Source organism: Mustela erminea, chromosome 13 (genome assembly GCF_009829155.1).
Source record: "Mustela erminea isolate mMusErm1 chromosome 13, mMusErm1.Pri, whole genome shotgun sequence".
Classification (NCBI taxonomy): domain Eukaryota; kingdom Metazoa; phylum Chordata; class Mammalia; order Carnivora; family Mustelidae; genus Mustela; species Mustela erminea.
The window spans coordinates 79,694,230-79,706,607 of NC_045626.1; the positions used below are offsets into that span (position 1 = coordinate 79,694,230).

The window sequence follows — 12,378 nt, forward strand, 5'->3', positions numbered from 1 at the left end:
GGTGTAGTGTCATTCAGAAGGACTTGGGTGAAACACTCCACCGGCTCCCCTGGGGAGTCGGCACACCTGCAGACAATCAGACGATCCTTCCCATACAGCTCCGGGGCTGGCTCCCAGGTCCACTCAGGTAACCAGCATCGCCCCTTTCGTGCATCCCCTCTGTCCTGATGAAACGGGGTGTTTGGGGGGGGATGACCCTCGTGCAGCTACCTCTGGGCAGCCAGGAAGCGGGAGCAGAACAGCAGAGGGAGGTGTGGGACCGTAATGAGATTCACAGGCGCCCTTACTCACCCTGCATGTCAAGGAGACATTTTCAAAAAGGTTTGACACAGCATCCTCGAAGAGCCCTTTGCCAAAAAATGCAAGGTGGAGGCCCCTGGAGTACTTTAAGCCGGCTTCTGTTAACAGAGCAGTCCGTGTGCATATTATAATCACGCCGCTCCAATTCCCCGTTAAGCAGCTGTTCCCACAAAGAGGGACAATAGCCCAGCCCCACCCCTTTGAGAGCTGATTTCAGTCCTGTCTTTGCTGGTGCCAATTCTTTGATCAGTTTTCACGTAGGATCTGGAGGGCATGTTACAAAGTGCTTTGGGCTGGCTGCCAGCCCGCACCGCACTGGAGCATGACAACAGCCCAGAAGTGTCAGCGTTGGGAGAGAGACAGCGCGCCCGGGATGCCTTTTAAAAAATAATTATATTTGAATTTTAAAAGCAATCTTCATATATGTTCGTAGAGTCATTTATATGGAAAACTATGCTGGTTCCTCTACCCTTTTAATATTTGATGTTACGTCAGCTTCCTTCACGGCTGGGGTAAGCGTTCGGTGGCACCGTGGGGAGTTTTCGGACTCCTGAGTTAGGAAGGGGCCCGGAGAGGGCCAGTTCCTGTCATTTCTTTCTTCCTTCTCACCACCCGCCCCAGCCTCAGCCACATACTCCGCTGTAAACTGGCTGGAGAGGGTGTGAGGGGCAAAGGGGCGGGGGCATCCAGAATGAATCCGGGGTGCTGGTGATGGTGGTTGTGTGTTGTTACTTTAATTTTAATTTTTTATTGTGGTAAAATAGACTTAACGTAAAATTTACCATTTTGGCCATTTTTAAATGTACAGCGGCCTTCAGCCCATTCACGACATCATGCAGCCGTCACCACCATCCATCTCGAGAACTTTCCATCTTCCCAAACTGACACTCTGACCCCATGAAACACTGACTCCCCATTGCCCCCTTCCCCCGGCCCGGGGCACTCACCCTTCCACTTTCTGCTTCAGTGGACTTGATGACTCCGGGTACCTCATACAATTGGAATCGTACAGTATTTGTCCTTACAGTGTGTGATTTCTTTCACTTAGCGTAATGTCCTCAAGATGCATCCATGCTGGACGGAGCCTGTGTCAGAACGTCCTTCCTTTGTAAGGCTGCATAGTACTCCATGGTGCGCATATGCCACGCCCTGTGCATCCAGGCATCTGTCCGTGCACGCCTGCCGTGCATTGATTCTTCCTGGTTGCTTGTCAACCGTCTTAGGTGTTGACCTATGTACAGATGTCTGGTTCAGTTCTCACCAGTGCCATCCGATAGTTGAGAAAAGGAAGCCTGGCGAGATGCGGAACCTCACGTGGCCTAACGTGTTATTAATTTGTGGACCTCGGATTGGGCTTTAGGGCTGTCTGACTCTAATATGATTGTTCTCAAATGTTGGTGAGTTCCAGGCTTGCTCAGGGCATCTGTTAAAATCTGGGGCGCCTGGATGGCTCAGTGGGTTAAGCCTCTGCCTTCAGCTCAGGTCATGATCTCAGGGTCCTGGGATCGAGCCCTGCGTCAGGCTCTCTGCTCAGCGGGGAGCCTGCTTCCCCACCCTCTCTCTCTCCCTACTTGTAATCTCTGTCAAATAAATAAATAAAAATCTTAAAAAAAAAAAAAAAAAGAAGATTCCTGGCTCTTGTCTTGAGCTGTTTGGGTCAGAAGGTCTGGGGTGGGATTCAGGAATTTGTATCTTAACAAGCACCCAGCTCTGAAGAGGTTACCTGAGAACAGGGCTTGCTCAGTATGTCCTAAAATCTAGGGTTTTGTCTACTATCTGTTAGCCTCGTTCATAAGAGAACTGGAGACAGCTTCCCCCCAAAACATTCAAGAGAAACGGGAGTTTTCCAGATAGAGGGTAGTTGGGAGAGATGTAAGCATGTATCCATGAAGAGTGCATGTACAGAACATGTGTGACGGCATGCTGTTTGGGCTGCATGTTCAGCTGTGAGCTTCTTAGCAGCCAAAGCGAAGAGTGAAATAGGATTAGCCACAGCTGTAGCCACCGCATAACAGAAAACAGGCCACCAGAAGCACTGATGTCGAGTGCATTTTGGTCTGAGGTCTCCTCATTGAGAAGACCCCATGCAGACACCCCTGAGTCCACACAGTAGAGCCATCACGGGGCTGTTGCTTGAGGGCAAGCCAGACTGTGATACCATGGAGCAGTTCAGTAAAAACAGAGTTGGAGGGGTCCCTGGCTGCCTCAGTGGAGCTCGCAACTGTTGGTCTCAGGGTTGTGAGTTCCAGCCCAACATTGGGCATGGAGATTACGTAAACCTAACAGACATGGAGAAAATCCTGCCATTTCAAGCCTGCTTTTCTGCAAGGGTGTAATAGAGTTCTGTGTGTCCCGAAACAGGTCCTCTGGCTTTTTGTCGGCTTGCAGGCCAGCCTCAGCAGCTCTCTCCTCTCTGGTTCCTCTCCTGAGCCTGCAGGCCTCCCCGCCCCAAAGAGAGTAACCCAGCGGGGGCCTATGCCTTAATGACTAGGATGCTTGTCTTTAAAGTTTGCAAAGCCCTCGGCCTCCAACCAGTGGCCACTTTGGCCCTTCTTCCTTCAGCATGCAAGAAAAGCTGCTGTCTGGTTGAGTGAGTTCTGCTATAAATCAAAGTGTCACCACTTAGCCAGTAGAAGTGATTTAATTAATCTGCTGTGTTGTCCCCTGAGCATCACTCCACCTGACTGCTAATCAACTTCCATCAGCAGGAGGAAAATACAGGCCCCCTTTTTCTGAACTGCATTGCATGAGATGAAGGAGGGGGAGAAAAAGTTCATTGCAGCAGGGGAGCTCAAACTGTCACGAGAAAAAAGTCTCTTGTCTGGCATCTGCCTCTTTATACACCGCTGTCCTCGTCTCGGGTGAGCTGCAGGAGAGGACCGCATTTTAGCGATATTAATACAGACATTATCTATTGTCCATATCTATTTATCAGAAATAATATCTTGCCTGGAAACCCATGACAGCTGGCATATTGCAAAGAGGAGCCATTCTTTTGTCATGCACCCGGCATTTAGACCTTTAGAACTCACACCACACACAGAAAACCTTCGTCGATAATCAGAGGAGACTGAAAGTTTAGGTGTCTCTCTCTCGGGCACGGGAACGTTTTTGACAAATGACCACCCCAATTTCCGTCACACGCAGGCAACATAAATGCAGGCCATTGCTCTGCAGTGTAATTAGGCAGATCTCGTTAATGCTAACGTGCTTTGAAGGTGAAACGAGCTATTGTAATGAGAATTCCAAGTCCGGGATATGGAATACTCTAGAGCTTCTTTAAGAGCCTCAAATGTCCTTGGAAGCTCCTCATGAGTGGTAGCTAGCATGGCTCCATTTTACAGAGAGGAAAAAATGAGGCAAACAAGGCTCAGGGAAATCTCCAGAAAGATGCGCTGTTCAAAGTGTTCCAAAGGTAAGATCCATCCCATGTTTGGGGGAGAGGAGGGTACCCAAGATTCTGTTTTAAAGTGTGGGCTTATCTGGGATTGGACTCTTTTCTGATTACTGAGCACTTATTCTATAAAAAGAAATTTATGGGAAGTATCCTTAGCAGGATGAAGACCAGAAAATCTTTTATGTGATCCAAAAACTGACATCTTGCATCAATTATATGTAAACTTTGGTTTTTCCCCACCAGAGAAAGCCGCCCCCCACCCTGCCCCACGCAAACATGGAGTGACTGCCCTGCTTATGTGGGTGAGTCATTCTGTCTTTAAAGAGGGGTGGGGGCCGTGTGTGCTTGCCCAGAACACTGTGTTGCTGCACAGCTGTGTTTGGGATCAGAGCTTTTGCTGCACCAAAATGGATAGATGTGTAGTGTTAAAGGAGAGAGAGCCCTGAGATCTAGTTCTGCTAACTCAGAACCGAGGGCACATAAGGACTTGCCTGGCACATCCACGTGTAGCCTCTCAGTGTGCACCACTGAGCCACGGCCACCCCCAGAATTCTGCATGGGCGACGGGGTGAATGAGAGTGCCTCTCAGAAGCTGAGAAGTTGAAATCTGATTTCACATGGATTTATCTAGGGCAGCCTGAGAGGGGAAAGAGCCGTCCTGACGCGTGGAGGTGTGTGCGTAGTCCGTCCAACACTAGGGGGCAGCACCACCTCCTCCCTCCTGCCTTCGGATGCGCCTTCTCTAGGAACGCTTTCCTCTGGCCTTGTAGGAAGCTAGGGTGCTTTCCTCCTAGCGCTGGCTGGGCAGAGGAGCCAGGGAGCCTCGGAAGAGCCCCTCCTTCTTGCAGAGGGTGAAGCCTTGCCCTCTCTGCTGCTGGGGTAGTGTTGATGGGGCTCGGTTTGGGGCCCTCACAGAACTGGCTGGAATTCTGACTGCCGCTGCCTGTGTGTCTGTGCATATGGTCAACTCTGGACTCAGTTTCCTCATCTGCAAAATGGGAGCACCCATCTCGCAGCATGGAAGTTGGGCTGAAACGAGATCATATATACAAAAGCTCCCAGCACAGCACGAGGCACATAGGGAGCTACTAAGTAAATTCAGCTTCATTCCTGCCCTGTGCTTTCCCTTTCCTCCCTCCTCCCCCGTCCCCCTTTCTCATTCTTCCACTGTTTGATAGCAGGAGCCCAGATCCAGCCATGCCTGCCTCCCATCCTCCATCCCTCTCTCCTTCCCTCCGCAGCTAGAGTGGTCTGGGGAGCGTGCCGGGACCCCAGGCTCAGGGCCTTGGGACCCCTCCCTCCCACCCACTGGGCTGTTGTAGACACGGTGAAGCTGAAGCGCTTCTTCCCTCTCATTTCAAGGGTTCCCCCCGACAGCCATCAAACCGCACTCCAGGCTGACGCTGGGCATGTGGGGGCCAGCCAGGGGGCCCTTTATCGTCGGTTTGTTTATTTTTATACACAATTTGGAAACATCTGTTCTGACATTTTCCGGGGTAGCAGACAGGAAGAGAACAAGGTAGATATTTCTCAGGTGCTGGTGCCTTCACGCATCGGTAATTGGAAAGCAAAATGGTTCCTTTTGCCTCTCCATTTCATCGTAAACATTTCATTTGAAAGAGAAGGCAGCATTATTGTGCCCAGGGGTTACATTGTATGCAAACAGGTTCCCATTAAAGGGAAGTCTCCTAAGTGAGGAATGGCACAGCATTATGAAACCATGGCAAAGGTCTGTGTGACTTTCCTTTAGACAGAAGACCAGCCACTGGGAGCTGGGAGTCCACTGCGGCCCTCTTCTGCTCTTCTGCCTCCTTGAATTGGAAGCGTATTTTCCTTTCCTCGGCCAAGCCCCCTCTCTGCACGAACATGATAAGAGTTCATGCCCAGAGGTTCAGTGAGGGTAGGCGAGCAAGTGTGTTTGATCAGAACCATTTACTGAGCACCTACTCTACCCAGATCTGCACTAAGTGATAATGAGGACACCACCAAGCCCTCATGTAGCCTAATTACAGTACAAAGCGGTGTGTGCCACCGGGGGCAAGGGAATTAAGATTCTGGGAACGCAAAGAGGGAGTGAGGAAAGCCTTCAGGAGGTGTTTGCCAGGCAGAAAAGGAGGAAGGAGATTAAGGAGTGGACATGAGAGTCTACCTGTACCAAAAGAGGCGACAGAAAACTGGCTGGAGCCATCAGACCGTGTCATTGGATAGTTATATGCCGGGTTATATACGGGATAGTATGGTCACTGCTCTCTAGCATACATCATCTTATTGAATCCCTCCAACATCTGGCAAGGACTAAGCGGTATCATCCTTGCTCTGAGCCTTGCTCAGAGCCTTGGCTGCATTGCTTGGCCAAGGTCAAGGCTAACGAATGGCGAAATGAGCTTTTCCCCCAGGTCCACCTGTCTCCTCCCCACAACCCCCCCCCCACATTCCCCCAGTGGCACGCTGCTTGGTGTGACCCCGACATAGAGGTTGAGGCTGCAGGGGTGTGAGGGGACAGACTGCAGAGGACTTAGCATGCTGTGTTATGGAGTTTGGACTTTTTTCCTGTAGGCAGTGGAAACCAGCCTTTAAGTGGCTGTTGATTCCATTACCGATGGGAGATGGATCAGAGAAATGCCCAGTGCTGGACTGTAGCCAGAACCACGGCTGCTTATCCCATTCAGGTGCTGCCCACCCTGCTTCTGGCCCAGCCTCCCGTATGGTGGCTGCTTGAGTCTCGCATGGGAGGTGGGAAGGAGCCTTTTTCTTTTCCTTATCTTTTGTAGCTCACGTAGCCTTTTTCTGTTTTTTGCTCTAAAGCTCACAAAGGCGTGTGAGCGTAAAAAAAAATTAAGTGGCATGAGAAAAGGAATGAAAGTCAAAGTCTTCTAACTCCTCGCTCCCAGGTGTAACTACCGGTAACCATTTCTTGCACAGCTTTCCTGAAATTTTGTGATTTTTATGTAAATATAAAATGGTTCAGCATTCAGAAGGGCTTTTCTCTCTCCCACTGCTGCCCCCAGCCTCTCTGTGATGTTGCAAAGTCACCATTTCCTTGTGTTTGGGAGGAGATCATTGAAGCACGTGCAGACGGATACAGGGGCATGTTATTTCTCTTCTCCCTGAAGAATGAAAGCATGCTATCTGCTCTGTTCTACTTCTAGCTCTTTTACTTCGTGATTATACTTTTTAAAAGCCCAGTATTTAGATAGTGCAGGTAACACAAATTCTTCTACATGTTTTCTGGGCATTGTTCCATTGGTTGTTATAACAGGGCATTGTCACAGTCTCGATTCTCTGGGGAGGAAACTGAGGCACAAAGAGGTGGAGTAACGTACCCAAGGTCATTCAGTAAGTGCGTTATCCCTGACCTTGGGCTGGATCTGGAATAAGGCAGGAGAGGAGATGCCACTGGTAGTCAGGGCTAGTCTGATGACGTTCTGGGTATCGCTTGGTTTTGTTTGTTTGTTGTTCGGTTTGCGTTCACCAGAGATCTTTCCAGATCAGCACAGACAGACTTTCTTCTCTTATGCAGCTGGAGCGTATACTTGGTAGTGTCTTACCTCCTACAAATGCTCCTGCAGGTGAAGCCTCCTTGTGTGTACACTGTGGAGTGCTTGGGCAAACGTCTCTGTAGAATGAATGACCAGAAGTCCCCAGCTATGCATCCTTTAACATTTAACTAGATAGCACTAGACTGGACTCCTAGATCGCTGCGCCACTTTGGCCTCCCCAGGAATGCTTGAAAGTGCTCACTGACCCACGTCCTCACCCATCCTGGGCATCACCAACCTGTCTAATCTTTGCCAATCTGACTGCTGAGAAACAGGCTCATTTTTATTCACATGCATTAGAAGCGCATTTTTCCCCATGTGTTTACTGGCCACTTACATTTCTTTTATGAACTGGTTTTCATGTCCTTTGTACATTTTGTGTTTTGGCTTTGTCTTTTTTATAGAGATATATAAGAGCTCTTTGAATACTGAAGAAATGTGTTACCAATATTTTTCAGGTTTATTGTTTGCATTTATAATTTTTTTCACCATATAGGAGATTTTAATTTCTATGTAGTTAGATATATTAATCTTTTCTTTATGGCTTTGGGTTTTGTGTTTGCCTTTTCCTCTCCATGATTATATATATTTTTAATGACCAATTTTTTTTCTCCCCATCCTTTTTATGGCTCTAATTTTTTAACTTGAACATTAATCCATCTAGAATTTATTTTCGTGTGAGGAATGATAGAGGGGTCCAGCTTAATTTTTTGGATTTGAAGGGAACCTGTTTAGACTTTGGGCTTCACGAGCCTGGGGCAGACACTTAGCAGGAGCCTGGGCACTAGTTTGGAGAGCTCTCAAAGGGACAGCTAGTGCTGCAGCTGCCTAGGGCCTTGGCTACCAGGGGCTACCAGGACTCAGAGGCACCAGGCTGGGGCACTGGGAGACACGGAAGTGAGCCAAGCACAGAGCCTCTATCACCAGAGGGAGAGAGGCATATCTGACTTGTCTCCATATTGCAGTGCTTCTCCTGGGCCCCAGGATGTTTGCTAACCGGCCTGTTGTACAGAATGAACCATTTCCCACCCAACCATGCTGCTGCTTGGGTACATGGGACTCTGGGACCTTGGGCTCATTCCTTCACCTTTCTGAGCCACACTATCCCCATCTGTGGTCACGATACTTGCTTCCATGAGCTGTTTCAAGAGGTTTCTAGAAAAATGGAAAAGTGGTTGTGATTGAACTTGACAAACCCCAAAGAGCTCTGCAGGTGGAAAGCTGAAACTATCAGCCACCTCTTTGCTACTATTACTGTGTCTTAGTTCTGTCCAGCCTGTAATGCATTTAAATTGTAAAAATTACAGCTGATCTCCTCATGGGACAAAGGTTTTTTTTTCTTTATTCATTTGTAATGAGAAAAGGAAGCTTCCTAAATGTTTTTTTCTGAGTATGTTCTTGTATCCCCTCAAATGTTCACTGTTATCCCTGAATCTTGGACACTTAGAAAAATAAAGATAGGCTTGGAATGGGAAGGTCTCTTGACAGGTAGCATTAGGTACCTACATAAAACAGACTGGGGAATTTGCTTCAAGTTCATTTGAAATAAAGTCTTGGGCACTCAGGCTTTCATTGATCCTGGGTGAGATTTGGGTTTCTTTCCTGCCTCAGTTTCTCCCACTAGGTTAAAAAAGAGACCTTACACCAAAGACAAATCAATCTAGAGTGATGTGTAGGCTAGTGATTGAGAGGATGGGTTCCAGAATCTGACCACCTGACTTCAAACCCCGGCCCCACCATTTACTGGGTGACTTTGGGCAACTTATATCCCTTGCTTGTCACTCCATGAGGTAGTTGAAAACCCAAGGACCTAAGTACCCGAGTACCTAGCAGCTTGGAACAGAGCCAGGTACACAGCAAGTGCTTAATAAAGTACCTGTTACCATCTTCAAAGATTTCATTGGAATTGACAGCCTGCCACATACCACGGTGTCTTTGGTCAGTGGTCCCATAGTAGGTGCTGAAGGGGATCAGGAGGCGGTGGCTGTTAAAGACATTATGGGGATGGTCCTCAAAGAACACGGAGAGCCACTCCGAGAGGAGGGGGCTGCAAACACACGTGTAAGCCGAGGGCTGCAAACGCCAACATCTGTAGGGAGAGGAGAGACAGACATTGTTTAGGAGAGATGTACAACATGTCTGTGAATAGTAGGTATATGGTTGTGCATGTTTAAATCATACAGGAGTAATTTCTTCTCCACAAAGTAATGCTTTCTCTATTTGTCCTGAAACTTGCTTGGCTAGATTTTCTCACGTTTGGTGGAGCCCTGGCTACAGAGAACTCGTTCTCTGTCGTTGGAAAAACACCAGACATGAACGATAACTGACCGCTGAGCCTCAGAACAAGGGGGATGAGAGGGAGTCGTGGGGTCTTGGCAACTGGGGGAGGGTAGCCCCATCTCAAAGGGCAGCTACTCATGCGGCTGGAGCTCCTACACCTTCAAGAGAAGGCAGAAATCAAGATTTTTATCTTGTGTGATTTTTCAAAAGTTATTATTATTACTTTAAAATTTTTATCTTTTTTTTTAAATGCTGTCTAAGATATTACGAAGATAATATGCTGGGCCATCACGGCGTGCCTGTGGGAATGGATTTAACCTCTAGGTCCCAGGTTTGCAGCCTCTGCATGTGGCCTGTCCATGAGAGTGCATATGTGCAAATTAACACACACTGCAGAGCTATCACATGAGAAAGACTGCCTAACTCAGCAGTTTCATTTTTCCAAATTGTTCAAATATTGTGTCTTCGCGAAGTCCCCTGTTCCAACCCATCGGCTACCATGATCCCTCCACACAAAATTGCCTTTTCGGAAAAGATAAGACTAAAAGTAAAGTAGGTTTTCATATACTCTTATGTCCCAAGAAAGATACACAGGATTTGAAGTCATGGGCGCATCGCAATTTTGGATGTTACCTGGTTGCGCACACCCATGTTCCCACCAACACTTTTCACAGAAGCCCAAACAAATGTCCACGCGTGATGAATGGATCAGCAGAAGACGGCATGTCCCTACAACAGCATATCCAGCAACGCGAATGATGTGGCTCTGAGAGGTGCTGCGACATGGATGGACCTTGAAAACATTGTGCTAAGTGAGAGCAGCCAGCCCCAGAACACCACATTGTGTGGTTCTGTTTACATGAAGTACATAGAGGCAGCAGAGCCAGAGAGACAGAAAGAAGATTAGCGGTTTCCAGGGGATGGAGGGAAAGGGAACTTGGGTTTAACTGCTGCTGGTGTGGGGTTGCTTCTAAGGGAGACAAAAATGTTCTAAAATTAGATTGTGGTGATGGTTGCACAACCCCGTGAATATACCAAAAACCATTGAACTGTATGGCCTGGGAGCAACAGCTCGAAACGCTGTTTAAAGAAGATTATATGATCCATTCTTTTGGTGACCTTTGCCACGTACAGGGACAGTATCAGTCAGTGTCATCCTTGGATACAAAGGACAGCGCGGATAATTATGACCAATGAAAGGCATTGGCAGTGGGTTACCATAGGCTAATAAAACTGCGGTTCAGATATTGGGTCTCTGGACCGTTATTATGTTATTTACTTATATTGTGTTCCAAATCCATATCAAGCATTCTAAACAGGTTAATTTTAGGTCTGTGAGGACAGGGGAATTTTAAGAATGCCGGTGCCTCTTCCCATAATCTGCCCAGTTCCTGTGAGGGGAAGCGAGGGCCGCTGTGCCACCAGGCCCGAGTCACATGTGAACCCAGAGGATCTTGGCCCGCAGCCACCGGTCCATCCTGTTTGCTACCAGTTGGGGTGTGTGTGTGTGTGTGTGTGTGTGTGTGGTTTTCTTTTTGGCTCTCCACCAGGCCTTGCCTTTACCCTCTTCACCCTCTAACCCCATCCCTCCCAGAGCACTGCGACCCAGCCGTGAGGGTGAACTGAAAGCCCCCGCCATCTCTGGGAGCGAGACTGAAGGAGCGCAGCCAGGAAGCAAGACAAGCCCCACTTCTGACAACAGCCTCCTCTGCTTCCTCTTAGTGGCCTCCCGTTGTCCTCTCGCTCGCGGGCTCTGTGTGTTTTCCCTCGTGGAGGGTGTCCTGTGGAGAGAGGCACCGCGCCGCATCCCTCTCCGCCAGCTTCCCTCCCCGGATCATAGAGTCAAAACCATCGTCTCCCTCCCCCGCCCCCCAGCCCCTTGCCCAGGACTTCAGACCACACTTGGCCGATTCCCCGAGTTCATATGTTTCTGTTCCCCCTCCTCTTCTCTGAGCCCTGAGGTCAGCACCCCGTCCTCCGGCTTACTGCCTGCTCCGTCGTTTCTCTCCGGACTGTCACTTAGCGTGCTTCCTGCCTGAATAGGACAAGACCTTCTAATGAAAGTCCCACTTCACTCCGGGGGCCCTTGACCATTAATGGCCTCTAGAAGCAGATATTGTCTGACTTCCGGGAGTCTGAAGTGCTTGACCCGCACATAATTACAAAATGACCTACCAGACAAGGAAATGTTTGTTTACGCTCCGTCTCTGCCGCCCCTCCCACGCTGCTCCCCAAGGGGAGAAGTTTGGCACTGTCGCTTCCCCCATGTCCACTGTGAGTCTTTCTTCTTGCTTCCCATCCTGTCCCCTCCCCTCAGACCTGCAAGCCAGCTGGGTGGTTAAAAGCAGCAGATCGAGTTGATGTTCCTGCTTAGAACGTGGCTGAGCCATGCAGGTAGACTGCCTCGGCCCAGCCCTACCTGCAGCAACTGAGCATGCGTGACAAGCCAGGTGCTATACTACGATGCTGGCCAGAGACCTGTCTGATGTGGTCCTTGTATCATGGAGCTTGTATTTTAGAGGACATGTACTCAGTGGCAGCTGTGACAAGTGCTTTGATGGAAGAGTTCAGGGCACGAGGAAAGCATTTGATGCAGAGACCTGGCCAGTGCTGCTGGGAGGTTGAAAGGGCTGGGGGCCAATTATTCATGCCTTGATGGACCCTTTTCTCGTTCAAAAAATTATCTTTTACAACTGCATTAGAGTAAATCCAGGTTAGAATCATCATTATATGGTCATTATTATAGTCCCTTTGTGCTTCTGGTTTTTTTTTTTTTTAAAGATTTTCTATTTATTTGATAGAGATCACAAGTAGACAGAGCAGCAGGCAGAGAGAGAGGGAGGAACAGGCTCCCCGCTGAGC

General features: G+C 48.7%; 1 long non-coding RNA gene across 1 annotated transcript; it reads right to left on the minus strand.

Annotated features, from left to right (window-relative positions):
* Positions 1-7,852: 7,852 nt before the first annotated feature.
* Positions 7,853-12,081, minus strand: LOC116572391. Its single transcript, XR_004278288.1, has 3 exons — positions 11,692-12,081; positions 10,150-10,309; positions 7,853-9,325 (listed from the first exon to the last, which is right to left on the minus strand). It is a non-coding gene; the product is annotated as an uncharacterized LOC116572391 (long non-coding RNA).
* Between the last annotated feature and the right edge of the window lie 297 nt (positions 12,082-12,378).